Genomic DNA, 15,133 nt, shown 5'->3' with positions numbered 1-15,133 from the left:
ACGGGAAATCGTGACGGTATTATGAGATCTAGATCATGTGGGAGGGTAATGTTTACACCTAAGTAACGCAACACCGATTCAAGAAATACTATAAGTCGTGAAATCGAACCTATTAGTTGCTGCAGTCGTTTATTATTGGACCAACTTTTATATCACCAGCCAAAAATTTAGGATTAGTATTTATGCATATTTTTATTTACAAGTATTTTTAGTATTATTAAATATTATTAAGTAGTAAGTATTGTTTATAAGTATTAACAGTCCTGATAATTTCGTAGAAAATCTAATCTCCAGATTATCAGAAGATCCAGATTAAAACGATTAATTCTACGATCAAAGTTATGCATTCATAAAAAATTAGAATACGCGAAAAAGGATCGCGAAAATTATGTGTAGAAGCTTCAGGAAGCAATGCATTAACAATTGTATATTGTAGTATACAGATGCTATTGTTTCAGCTTCGTTGAGAAAATTTGTGATGAATTAAATAGGAAATTCAGAAGAAATTCAGAAGAGCTATGACAAGTTTCCATAACGATACGTTTAGAGGATCGTTTATGGTTTTTTAAAGTTTCGAATTATTCGAGAAAAGCCAAGCTTTCAACATAACGTCGATCGACGTCTGTTTCAAAACGTTCCAATGATATTTGACATTTTACACCCTTCTCTTCACGCCCCGTAAGAAAAGTAGAGAGGCGCGAGACCGTTCACGAACATTAATAAAAATTTCACTGATCGATGCCCACGAACCATAGATCCTCGCGAGCGTGTACTGCACGCGGTCGCAGAGAACCGAGCGGGTACGTTGCGCAGGTAACTCTTTCGATCTGGAAAGGGCACCCCTGATCTTTCTGAGCCGTCGCCCAGCGGGATACTACGTTGGTCCCCTTTTATTTTGATTTATTCGACGTTAACTCGCTTTGACGCCCGGTGGCCCGTGCCTCTGAATAACAGCAGCGACTCAGAGTACCTTTGAAACATTGATAAAGAACAATCCCTTTCGTCGAGTGTTCGACATATTGTATCTTTGACATCGTCCAAGGCCAAGGAAGAAGAAACTAATTGCCTGGAGATGATTTATCGCTTCTTAGATAACTATTGATGATGATAAATGTTGTAGAAGATATAGCACAGAAAATGGTAACGAGATTCGATAATTCGTATCGGAGGCATGACGTAGTTTGACAAAAGAGCGAGTCGCACTTTTACCGATAAAGATGGAAATTCGCGAGCCACCCCAGCATGGGAGCAGAAAGGGTAACACATGTCGATCCAACAGTTAAGATACGGGGAACGATGGGGTTGGATTCGGCCGATTTTTACCCCAAAAGCTAGGTTTTGTGTCGCACAAGTCATAAATCAAGGGGCGTAAAATCAATTATCACTTATCGGTGGCCGTGACTCGGTGAAAGCCTGAACCTGTCGCTTATATCCAGTCTGTCCGACTTTTTCATCGTCAATTGATAAAAAAAAAAACAGGGAAAAATTAAGTCGTAGCTTACGAGATATTTTCAACCCTAACGTCCGTATATCGAATGAAATATCATTACTAGACTACGAATGTTGATGCAAATTCATATCTTTACGAATACAACTAAAGGAAAGTAGCTCAAATACTACGATAAATAATAGTTGTACGTATAAATATATAAACATTCACGGTTGTTGTCACAATAAAACAAAATTACGAGATGAGGATAGAAATACCCGTAACCTTGAAAATTGAAAGAAAGAACCGTAAGATAAATTATAAGAATGGAATCAAGGTGTGTGAAAGAAATCAATGATAGTCGCAGGCGAATCACTCGGAGCAATCTCGTCGTCTTTAAAGAGAACCGGCAAGCAATAATACTTTTGTGAGACAGTCGTCTCTGTGACGTCGAAAATCATGGAAGAATCGAATCGATTTTATCTTCTGTCAGGCGCAACGGATACTTTTTTTTTCTTTCGGGCACTCGAGCTCGATCGAATCTTCCTGGCCCATGGTAAAAAGAAAGGAAAAGAGGGAGGAAGCGATGCGTAGCGTCTCGGAGTGATGGACGATCGATCTCTACTGATTTCTTGCACCATAGAACACGAGTCTTCTCGCTGTTCTTTGTCGAACAGTACATAAACAGTACATAGAAACGGCACAGAACCAACCGTACTTTCGAGATTTCTATTTCTTTATATATTTTTGTAGATAATTGTCGTATGGAATTTTGAGCATTCTGATTCTTTCTATTATTTGATATCGTTTACCTAATGATTTGGTAAAACAAAATACGTGAAATTAATGTGATGTTAAATGGTCGACCGACAGAATCGATTGATCTTTGATAAATATATTTATACCAAATAAATTACACGCTGCCACTTTCTGTACATAGTCCATTATTACACGCTTGGCTGAAGCTGTTTGCCTTTCCCATGTACGGAATAATCCGCGATTTCGACCGACTTGTCGCACGTATCGCGCCTTCGCATTATCCCGAAACGGGTAAATACCCTGTCAGCCTGCTCTGGAATCGGCTTAAACGCCGCTTCGCTCGCGTGTTGACGTGTGAAAGGGGTGAGAGTTCACGATTCTCCCATATTTTCTATGAACACCTTTGACTTACTACAAACATCTTTAACCTATTAGTGATATCTTCAATTTGCATAAAATTGCAATGATAGTGTAAAAATAATAACTTTAACAGGATTTTATTATGTTAACTTCACGAAGCTCGCAGCAGTACGATCGAGTTTAACTCTAAATCTATCGACACTTCGTGTATACCTATTCCTACCGTGTGCGGTCAAAATGACTAAAGATGATTTAAAGTGATTAAAGAAGTAATAGTTTTTATGATCTAACTTAGATAATGATTAATTTATAACTAAATGTATATAAAATGATGAACTTTCATAAAATTTCGTCTAAATTTGCTTTTGTTTAATTTCAATTATAGACTTAAATAAAATTACACTTTTATTTATATAGAGATATATCTTACTCAACTTTGCTGCATTTTTTATAAATGATCTTATTATCAAATGTACATTTGCCGCATAAATATTTACCGCATCTTAAACAAATTTTCCTAATTTTGTAACCTTTACTCGAATACTAATTTTTTACTTGACAAGTTTTTTGTAGTAATGAATCTGAACTTGTTGATAGTTTTATTGCACGGCTTTTTTCCCGCGATTCTTTATATAAAAGTAATGTATGCGCTAGGTTTATAACAATTTTGTGAATTCTCTGTAAATTGGCCCCATACTGTAGATACCATCGCAAATTTATTGGTTCGTAAACGTTGGCTTCAAACCTCGTAATTTCAGCAAAGTCATTCCTCCTCGTTGTTTTTGAAAAAAATCCAGGTCTCCAAATTTTATTCCACAAATATTAGACATCTAAATCTTTTGTCTGATATGCACCGCGTGCATATAGCAGAGCAACAAATGCATCTAGTTTTGTTGCATCTAGCTCCCTCTTAATCCCCAATACTCTAAATGCTTCTTCGGTACATTTTGTTATATGATTCCTTATACGGTGATCAATGATAAGATAAAATTCCGCTTTTACTTGTCCTTTTATAATATGCCGTTTAGCATATCTCTAAAAATATTATGAACTGATGTCCTGCCAGGTTTGAGACTTGCATCTATTTCTTTCCAGATTGTTCTGTCGAAACCAGTTTCACTCTCTGCCGTCAACGATAATTTCTTTCCTCTTTTTCCTTACGTAAAAGCTTGTTTATAATATTTAACTCTCATTCGGTTGAAAATAGCTTTCCATGTGTTTCCATGCCATTTTCAGTTGCTGAAGTTTCTTGTTCATCGCACACTGAACAGTCTTCTTCTATGTCCGTTATTTTTTTTTTATAATTATTTTTTTTTAAATCTTGATATTTCTAGGGTAAATATTTATCACAAAATAATACCATGTACGGAATACAAAATTATTGTCAAATTTGATATGCCTTACTTTTCCTTTTATAACAACTTTACACAAAACGCTCTGAGATGCTTTTTGTCTGTGTTTTAGGGATAACAAATTTAGATGCCGACTAATTGACTAACAAACCGAGATGTATTCTAGTCGAAAAGATAATAGCAAGTAAAAATATGATCTTTGACCATTGGATATGACCATTCTCTACCCACGGTCACTCGAAAGTGGAGTTGAAGAGAGAAAGTGGAGCTTTCTTTGTGTTTTGTAGCAATGGGCAATAGCTCTAAGAAACCTCTCGACTTTTAAAATGTTTGTTACAGTGGACTGTAAAAAGTGCTAAATTTTGTGGCGATTAGGATAAGAATTAGGTGACCTTAGGATTATAATGGGCCTGAGTTGATATGTATTGACGGTTGGTGGCTATCTTAATCGAGGGATGGATTGTTTTACGACAAGATTACGGGTCTAACAGCTGTTATTATTTGTTATTACTAATTTTGTTTGTCAACTGACCTTGTTCTTTGACCTTGAGCTTTCTTTGTACTGATTGCATTTATTTTAAGAATAACTAACATATTTTGTAGGGAGGTCAAAATGACCGCTTACGGTAAGCAAGGCAGAGTACACATCTTTCTCAGACAATAAAAGAGCAAACTAAAATTAAATACCGAAAAATATATTGTATGCATGTTTTAGGAAAAGTCATAAATTATGAAGCGATATGATAAAGTTTCAATATGGTTAACTTTGTGTAGAAGTCGCGAGAGCGGCCAGTTTGACCGCGCCGGTAGGTTTAGTGTTAAAGGAAATCAGGAGAATGAAAGGGAGGACTAGCTGCAATTTAAAGGATCTTTCAACCCTCGTTGCTAAACAACGTTCACAGACACGAAGAGCATGAGTAGGCGTCCCTGTTTTTACCCTGGTGGGTCGAGCCGAAATTCGTCGAGAACGCTTTATCGGGAGAAAATTCAATTATAATGAACGTGGACGCAGGCGCCGCGACGTCCACGTCGGCCATTGCTACGTCACCATGGATACCAGGGAGGAGACGAAGAGGAGACACGGGTAAACCGGTATCGATCGTCGCAACTCTCGTTGCTCTTCTTGCGAAATTATTTCCATGTTCTCCTCTGCGAATCCTCTTTTTCCCCCTGTTGCTGATTAATCCCGCGTCCCCGTCGAATATCGTTAATTGCGACAGTTCCACCTTCGTTTCTCTTCGTCTTGTTATTTCAATCTCGATTCGTGAAAGTATCGTAGGATTTCTTGTTTCCACTTGTTTGGTGGAATTTTATTAAGAATTGAATAACCCCAGCGATTTAAAAATTCTTTAGAACTTCTTGAAGTTTCTAGTATCTCGATACTAATATCTCAAACTCCGCTACTCTACAATCTTAGTCTAATATATTAAGAACTTGACTTCGATCTGGTCGAGATGAAAGTAGAGGAATCGCTAAATGTGAAAGAACGTGGATTCTTAAAACGTTCGTGAAACGTATTACAAAATATCCTCCATTTGAACAGATATCACAGCATTCGATTAATTGAGACGAATCTTTTGCCTGCAAAAGAAGAAAGCAGAAACGTTATTCTTTGTGAACGCCATTCTCGTCGGATAACGTAACAGAATTGATAGGTATACAACTCAATTCAACTCGAGTCATTTTACACGGCTCGAAATAAATCCCTGTTCCACGGCCATTCAATCGAAAACGACACCGAGAAAACGAGAGAACAGAGAGGCAGAGGGGCGGTGAGACGGTACGAGAAAGGAGACGTTGCATCGGTATAATCCGGCTCGTGTTTGCACATGTTTTACATCGACGCCCCGTCTGTTTGCAGACAGTAAATTATGTCGTACAATAAGGCTACCCCTTTCGGTATTCTAGCTCGCAGATTATAAAACGAGAAAAAGGGAAAAAGCCTCCTCGTTGCTCTTTTATCGATGAGAACTTATGCTTTTGGTCCTTCCGTTTCCCCTCCTTTCAATGATATAAATACGCTTTCTTTCTTTTTGTTTCGTCACCCGTATCGTTTCTCCTTTAAGAACCTCTCGTTATTAAGTGCAAATATTTAATAAAATTATCTCGAACTATTCTACCTAGTCATTCGTAGAATAATAGTCCTGAACAAGAATAGCAGAGCACATATACACTTAATGACCATAAAATTACAGATCCAAGCGAAACTGCCATCTTATTCCTTCGAACGTGTCGTTCTAGAATTACTCGAATATTCTCCCTGCAAGGAAAATTGAAGGCGATATTCCGCAATACACGGACGTGGTTGTATAATGTTTTGCGTTCTCGCAGCCTGGTAAGAATAAAAAGGGCGAAACATCACGATCGTGTGGTCGGAATTCTGTGGTCGGTCTTACGATATTCGCGGCGGGAAGAGACCGCAAAGACAATCGAGATGACTCTCGGACGTTCATCTGGACTTTTACCGCGTCCGGACGTGCACCGTTAACTTCGCGAATTGCGTCGCTGCTCTGTCGAAAAAAAGCGCATTGAATTTTAAACACGCCACTCGTCCACGCTACTATCTTCGCTGTGAGCGAGTTCACAAAATGAGATGAAGAGAGCTTGCGAATTTCAAATTATAACTTTTAACTGGATTTTTCATAGCTCCTGGACAACTAATTTTTACCCAGTCGCGTTTTTATATATACACAGTCAAAGATATAGAATCCAAACTAACATTATAATTGTCTAGAAAAATTATTCTCCGGTATGTGGTACAAATAATGGAAATTTAATCAATACCAAACGTATTAAGGAAACCTCTATAAATTCAACGTGTTGCACTCTCCAAAGAACAAAAAAAAAAAGTTCATAGGGGAAACTCGACGTGAAAACGCTTTTTTTATTCGTTTGTTGAACGAGGCAGTTCCACGAGCACGGAACGATGGCAAGAAGCAAGGAGCCAGGATAATAGAGACGTCGCCGGTTTGAACGGTACGTGACGTGTAATTAAACGCAGTCGCACCGATTCGTAGAGTCGCGTGGATCGATCTGCTAGATCCCCCGTGATGCTGGCAATTACCGAGAGCTTAGCATGGAGGGCGAAGGCTACGCGACAACGCTCAAAGGTCGGCCCGTTCACAGAGGAAAGCGCACCGTCCCCTGTCCACCCCCTGGTGCACTGAATGCTCGCCGATTCACCCGGGGCCACGTGTCCCGCTGCTTCGAAATATTCATATCCTGCCTCTGGTCTCTGCTCGAAACGCGACCGGGACAGTTCGTGAGCTTGTACAATGTGTAGATGTCGACCAACCGCTTGTACTCAAAGGAATGCTCGACTTCCTTGCACGCTTCAACTAACATCATCAATCAAATATTCTAAGGCACAAGTTACAAGTTAAAATGTTCCTTTGCGTAACAGGAATAAGTATAGTCTCTTTATTATATTAAATTCTTAAAAATGTAAGAAAGTTCTGGGAAGCTTACCAACATCTTTACACATTTTTTACGTTATTTCTTCGTTATTTCCAAGAAACCACCTGATCATACCTGAATACGTTAAGCGAAATTGTTTTCGTACAGAGGATAAATTAAAGGATATCAGGCAACGTTATTATTGCCTCTCATAAATCACTTAGAGGATAAAAAGACAATTTTTTAACAAGATAGTAGTCCTTTCTATACAACCGTCATTATTATAAAAGTGGTTTCAACGTCTAGGAATAAAATGATTACAATGGACAATACCGAGTCCTGATCTGAAACCGATCGAGAACCTGTGAGAAATAGCAAGAAAGGTTTACGATCGAGAGAAGTCACCTACAGAAAATGCCGTGGAACTTGAGAAAGAAATAGATCCTGCGTGGACGAATATTGAAAACGAAGCTTTAAATAAAATAGTGGATAGTGTACCGAACAGATTCATAGAAGTAATCAAAAATAAAGGAAAATTCACAAAACATTGAATGGAAAGGTGATAAAATTAACATTGATTTTATATTTTTTTACAGCCAAAAACACAATTTTAAGAAAAAAATTAATTTTTTCCACATTTCGAAAGAGGAAAATTTTTGTTTGTTGTATCTTCCGTCCTGTTTTATATTACATATGAAATTATATAAACGATTTTATCAATTTTTGTTTTAATATTATGAAAAATCAAGAAATAAGGTTGAGTTTATATGTCTTAAACTTTTTCCAATAAAAATAAAAATTCTTGCTGATGGAATTTAATGGAAGAATATGATTAACGAAATTTTACAAATCACAAGTTCAACTTCCCCGTTATTTACACAATAACACAGGAAACATAAATTTGTTCTTCTTTTTATTCAGAGTCAATTAACCATGTGTGTTCAGTGACATTATACTAGAATATGTACATTCTTTCCACTGTACTCAAGTGCAGATAAACAATGAATTTAAAAAATGTAAAAGTTTCATCTTCATGATACACGAATCTGTATGCACTTCGTGGTGAAACTTTCTCTAGGATGGCTCATTGACCGCGATATTTCCACTGCCGCATCGTCATGCTTAGTATCAGTTAACAGTCAGTGGACTATGACAATCTGCTTGTCATGCAGTATGCGCGACATTAGTTTACAAAATGCACGAGAAAGATACAATGTTTGACTCTAACAAGTCAACAAACGTAAACTTTCTATATCTTTCTTTAACATAAGAAATTCTCCGTGAAAATATTCAAACGTCGCTAGTACTGATGAAAGAAACACCCTATATAATTCCCGTATTATAATCAACAATCTGATTTCTACCCCTAGTTTCAGAGGCAAGCAGATGGATCATAGCTACGATAAACCCTCAAAACGTCCAATCTCGCGACTATATCCCTGTCGAAGCTTTCGATCGGACCAATCCGGACGTCAGTCAAAGTCAAGAGTCGAAAAGGCAGGCTGACGTTTCCAAGACCCTGACATGTAGACAGACAGAACCGGTCGATGAACGTACGAATTCAGGCTCAGGTAGCGGCGCACCGTATCGCGTTACACGGTTATGGAGCGATCGAGAAGTCTGCAATGGGTTACCGTGCGTGGGTGTAACAGTACAGAATGCTTCAAAGCTGATGAGTTTAATTGTGCCATTTCTTTCTTCATTTGCTATCTTTTGTTAATTCCTTCTAGTTTGTGTATCTTTGATGAGACACTATTGGATCGGGAATATCGGCAGCCCTTGTAGAACGTAACGTAAATAAGCTTCATAATAATTATGACAGACAATGTACGTGACGGTGGTAGCAAACACGTCAAGAACTTCCTTTAATCCCTCTAAACCGTCCTATCTTCACCAGTTTATAAACTGAGAAATCTTTAAAGTTCATGATGTTCCTAATGCAAGCGTTTTGTTGTGTGCAGTTAGGACTTAAAAGATCGAATATTTGATGATTCCTAACTAAAATTTTCATCGTATTATCACGAGTTTGTATTTTTTACATCAATGACATATATTTGGATTGGCTAATTACGTGCTTTTAAAAAATGAAGTTGGAACAGTTAAAAACCAGGGAGACGAATTGGTCGGAAAATGGCTTGGTCTGAAGAAATAATTTCATTGCCGCAATATCTCCGATTCTTCCAAAATTACCACTCTCCGCCGTAATCAGGCTACGCTCGTCATTGTCCAGCTCGTGTCTCTTTGAACGATCCTGTACGAGTCCATGCATAACACAACCACCTCTGTATTTCGCTGGTGCTTCTAATGACCGGCTGTCAATACTCGTGCGGCTCCCTAGCGGAATGAATGGCACGCTTTGGCAGTTCGTTTGCCAGGCGGGGGTGGAGGTATTATGTTCCATTCGTTCCTCTCTGTTCCGTCCATGAAACTGTAGGGTCAATATTGTGCGAGCGATTGAGCGTATCCCCGTATTCCTTGTTTGCGTTTCTCCTACGCCCGGAACAGGTCCGGAAAATTAGTGCCAATTAGATTCGTATGGCGACGGGCGTAAAGGATATATACGCAACTTTGAATGTTTGACCGACCCTCACGATTCTTTCTGACCATTCTGACAAACGATACGAACGAACAAATGCTTCCCAGCCCTTGTCAAGGGCTTTCTGTGTTTAGTACTATTAGACGCGTTTAATCTGCGCTTTAAGAAAATCATGCCATTGAAACGTCACGATTTGCAGATTTCGAAGTTTCTTTTCGATCGTTGCTTGTAAACAGACGACGAATGTTTATGCAAGGTCATATTCGTGCCAGTACACTTGCAGTAATAGAATCGGAGATTTATTTCTCTCAAATTTACTCTATGAAATAATTCAGAAACGTATGTCGTTTCGCACTGACTGGCTAGACGGATGATTACGTTATCCGTAGTCCGATCATTCAGCAGTCAAATAGGATCGATCGTGAGCTATCCATTACCGTAATCCACTTTGCGCCGTGTTTTTTATGATGCAGATGTTCCTTCAGTGGTGTAGAACAAGGGGCGTTCGTGACATTGCGATATGCAAATCGTCGCACCGCTTTGAATACGATTTCGTTACGCCGTCGCGGGGACGTTGTTTAAAGTCACCGTTCGATCCAGGACTCAGCCCCAGAATCCTGTTTCAAGATCGTTATCGTTGCTAGACTCATTTCTCTCGTTTCATTGATTCATCTAACGTACCATTCGGGTATTTACGATAAAGAACGATAAGATAAAACGTTGAAGTCTACGATCGTGATAATTTATGGCACAAATATATAAACATGTAACACAATTTATTTGTTTACGTTCTCTGTTTACTTATTTGCTCTGTCCATATTTTTCTTTACATTCTTGGTTTGTTTATTTACATTTTGGATGTATTTGTTTACCTTCCTTTGTTCATTTATTCTTTTACTTATCCCGTCATTTCCTTGTTTCTATTCGGCCGTAATGATACGTATAACGTACAAACTATAGAAAAATGAGATTCAATAACATATGAAATCCATCTCCGACAATTTTCATTGAACTCGAACACTCGAGAATAGGAGGTCGAGCCGGAAATTAAAAAAGGATCAACGAAAACGTCCCCCTCTCGTTTTATCGATTCGACGATATTGTTCCGTTACCTAGATGTCTTGGTACCTGTACCATGCACGCGTCGCACGTTCACATTGCCCCGTGACGTTGATTTGACGTAATTGGCACCAGGAAGGAGACGAGCGGGGCAGAAATGATTGGGATAAGCCGGAATAAGCCGGGATAAGCCGTGCGTGGATTTCATCCGAGGGTCCCGTGATCTTCGACGTCGCCTTTCTCCATTTTTACTCCGGGAGGGAACGAAGCTGCTTTCGTATTTCCATATTTATTTCAATCGATCTGGCTCCCGTTTCAATCGACAAATTTATTTTATTACGTCCTGTATAAAATATTTCATATTTTCAGACAATTAAAGATATTCTTCCATGTCTTTTCATTTTTCTTTCATTTTTCAAACGTGCGGTATCTTTTAGAATTTTTCGATTATTCCTTGTTTTATTCAAAGATCTTATTCGAAAGTTTCCTTATCGCTCAATGGTTCCTCTGAACCCCAATCCCATTTCATTCTGACGAAGTTCATATTTTGATTTCTGAATTGTTATGCCTTAGATCGAGAACATTTTCAAGTAACTTCAGAAATTCTTTGATACTCTTCCATCTTTCAAACGAATATCTCATATCTTCTTGAGAACCTATTACCATTGCTCGTTTTATTGAAAGACCGTCTCTTTATCATCTAACAATTGTCTCTTCCGACTATGTTCTATTTCATCTTGATCACGCATGGACCTTCCTTTCTCCGTGCGAATCAGCCGAGAAACGAGTGGATTTCGGCGTAATACGAACGTCAAACACTTAAACATCCCTGAGCGGTGGATCAAGCCTGTGGGAGCGAACACCTGAGTATGCGGGAGAGAACTTGTAAGCCCCGCGGAATCGGGGATCGTCTGGAATCCTTGGGATTCGACCGCTATCATATCGTCGAGGGCGCTTTGACCACGAACGAATTCAATTAAACGAGCCAACATCGCTGTGTACATACTTTCGCGATTCGTACGATTGAAAGAATTTGATTAATTTCACTGATTCCTATAGATTGCTACATATTATGTATCATATTTCTCTCATTTGGAAATTCTTAATAAACTTCACCATCATTTCTACGAAATTTCTAATTGTGTGCGATCGTAGAAGACTAATTGCACTATATATTAAAAATTAATTTCGTTTCATTAATCGGAAGCTCTATGTTTTTTCCTTGCTTGAGAATTTTTAACAAATAATAAAAAGTCATCTATAGGAAGTTTCAAGTAAAACAGATTGAACTTTAGATTGTTCGAGATTGTCAAAAGGAAAAGAATTAATATTTCGAAGGATCCAGAATGAGCCAATTAGTAACCGAACGTACGACGAGCTACGACGAGGCCTTTGTCCTCGAAGGGCGCGCGATTTCACGGATGTTGACAGACGTGTACCCCTTTTTCGCGCATCTGCACCGGGGAACAGCGTAAAATTTAAATAAATGTCCAAGAGCGGGCTGCGCCGGATACGGTAAATTAGGTGACATGCTAATCATCGGCTCGGTGCAAGCTCGTTAATATGCGAATAATCGGTTTCTTCAGAACCTGTCTGTTTTCTTTTCTCTCCATTCTTGTCCACCCTTTTTCTCTCAGCCCACCTTAACAGTGATAAATTCTTATTTGTCTCATCTAGATGTAATTCTCATTGTTTCTTTTTAATATTATATATTTATCGTTATGAAAACTAAATCATTCAAGTATGTTTAGAAAAGATTCTTTTACTATTCTAGATTTCCAAAAAATCATTTATGTCGTGTATCGAAAATATATCATGTTCGAAAAAATCGTTCGTGAGGAGGAATTACTGCTTCACGGAGTCCTCGTGAAATCAGCTGGAAATTCTCTGGTTGCTCAATTTTCCGCAACGACACGTCACCGTATCACCTGGTTATCTCAATTTCAGACCATAAAGAGTTGCGCAGTCGATTGAAAGAATTGAACGGAGGGTTAAAAGAATTCGCCCTCGAACCCCTTTTCTGTCCGATCGTAAGTCTAGAACCACGAAGGGTCTGAGGAATCCCTGTACCGTTCTCCATTCCGCGATTCGTTCCTTCTTTTACGGCAAGTTCATCGAGAAAGAAAATCGGTCGGTTTTCAAATTTCCTGTGACCAATCGTCATCATTGTCGAAGAACGTATATTCCGCAATGATCGACGTTCTTCTTTACCTTAAAGTAATTCGAGTAGGTATAGATTTTTTTTTTATTTTATTTATTAAAATTACAACCAAATCTCGCGTTGAGAATTTTCAGTAATTTTTCTGGCGTGGCGCAGTGACATGGGAGTAGGTATAGATAAATCTATTTTAGTGTAAATAAAATTTTTGTACCTATAATTAATTTCTATAAATTGAATGCATGCGATAGAATTAAAATTTGGAAGAATTCGTTAAGTATCAATTTCACGGGCTGGCTGATAAAATTAGCACATGTTACTCGAGCAGGAGGAATAAATTACCACCCTCGGGGCGTCCCGTTTCGTTCACCTGCGACGAACAATTACACGAGCTTCCCGAGCGTCACGCATAGCAAGCTCGCGCGCATTCGAATCGGCCTGCGTATTCAAATCCTGCCCCCGTTAAATGCAAAACAAGGAGAAGGGCGTTGAAACGGCGCACGGACGCCGCGGAAAAAACCATAAATCACGATAAATGTGCACGTGCGACCACTCGACGCGCGAAACCCAAGGAAAACTATTAACCCCGTTACACGAGTCCCTATCAAAGCTCCTGTTTAATGGGGGTTGATCGTCGATCGACGTAAGTTTTGCATACGGTAGAATTTCACTTAGAATAGCTCACGACTCTCCGCGATCCTTCTGTTCGATTATCCATTCCACGGAATCGATTTTTATTTAATCGAGGCACTGAGAACCAAAGCGAACTAAGCTACATTTTATATTTTTGAAATCTATTTCTTGATTTCTAGATCTAACGATCTATTGATCTTTATCTCAATCTCTGTTCTTGTTTATAGTACAAGAAAGAGAACGAGAAAATAAGAGGGAGTAGAATGTAATATACTTTTGTACTTCGACATTCGGAGAATGCAAACTATTCTATTAACCCTTGGCAATAAAAATAAAAGAAACACCCCCTTCGCGGAGGGGCCACATCTGTGCGGCGAGGAGCAGCCGGGGGTCTTTTTATTAATTCACTCCCCCAAGTTGAATGGAAACGAATCAAATGACGAGACAAGCAAGAGAAAAAGAGATAGGAAGGCTGGATGGCCGCTCCCACTATTTATTACCTAATCGTTACCCTGCCACCCATAAATTATGACATCGCGCAGGCAGGTGCTTCTACATGTTACTAATGATCCGCTTCTTCGCTTGTTTTCTGCCTGCAGCATGTTATTTTCAAACAAAATACGTTTTAAAGGGTTCAATTAGGCAATACCTAAGTATTTCATGATATTAAAATATTTCAAAATACTCCAAGGTGAAGTATTAAACTATTTTAAAGATACTCCAAGTATTTTAAGAGCATTCCAACTCGCGAAAAATAGAACTCGCTCTTTCTCTCTTTGAAACAAAAGTCGTGTAACACGAAGAGGTTGCTCCTTTAGCAGCTTACAATTGGGTATCATCTTAATCGACGCCTACCAGTAACGTGAAAACGAAAGATCCCCGATGACTGGTCCCCTGGTCCACTTGGCCGAACAAGTTCTTACGAGTCCACGCACTCATCGAATCGAGCTGCATTGATCGAAGGCGGCCATCCGTGAAACGCATTTAGCTTGTTGGCACACAAAACTCGACGGGGCAGCGGGCCCTTCGAGGCGATCCACGAGCATGCGAACGCGCCCACGTGCACACACGGCGCCGACAACGCGCTTCATTTCACGCTAAGACGGATCAAACTGTCTACTAGGATTGAAATTACAAAATAAAAATGAAATGAATTGAGGAATATTAAGAAATTTTTAATAACAGCATTACTTCCCTTCTTAGCACTTTGACTGCCACGTTGGTCACATATATAGAAGATACTTTGAAATGAAAAGTGCGCCATTGATCAATTAAACATTTTTATTAGAACTGCACTGAGATTGCATCTATATCTTTGAGGGGTAATATACAAATATTATTATAAACACACCTTAGAAAATAATCGTAAATGCTGCTTTATAATCATATAATAGAAGTTAGAAATGTGAACATACCTTACTATTATACAGGGTGGTTGATAACTGGTGGTA

The sequence above is a fragment of the Bombus vancouverensis genome, chromosome 4, assembly GCF_051014615.1.
Source record: "Bombus vancouverensis nearcticus chromosome 4, iyBomVanc1_principal, whole genome shotgun sequence".
NCBI classification, from domain to species: domain Eukaryota; kingdom Metazoa; phylum Arthropoda; class Insecta; order Hymenoptera; family Apidae; genus Bombus; species Bombus vancouverensis.
The sequence above is the reverse complement of the archived record's forward strand: the minus strand, read 5'-3'. Positions refer to the sequence as shown.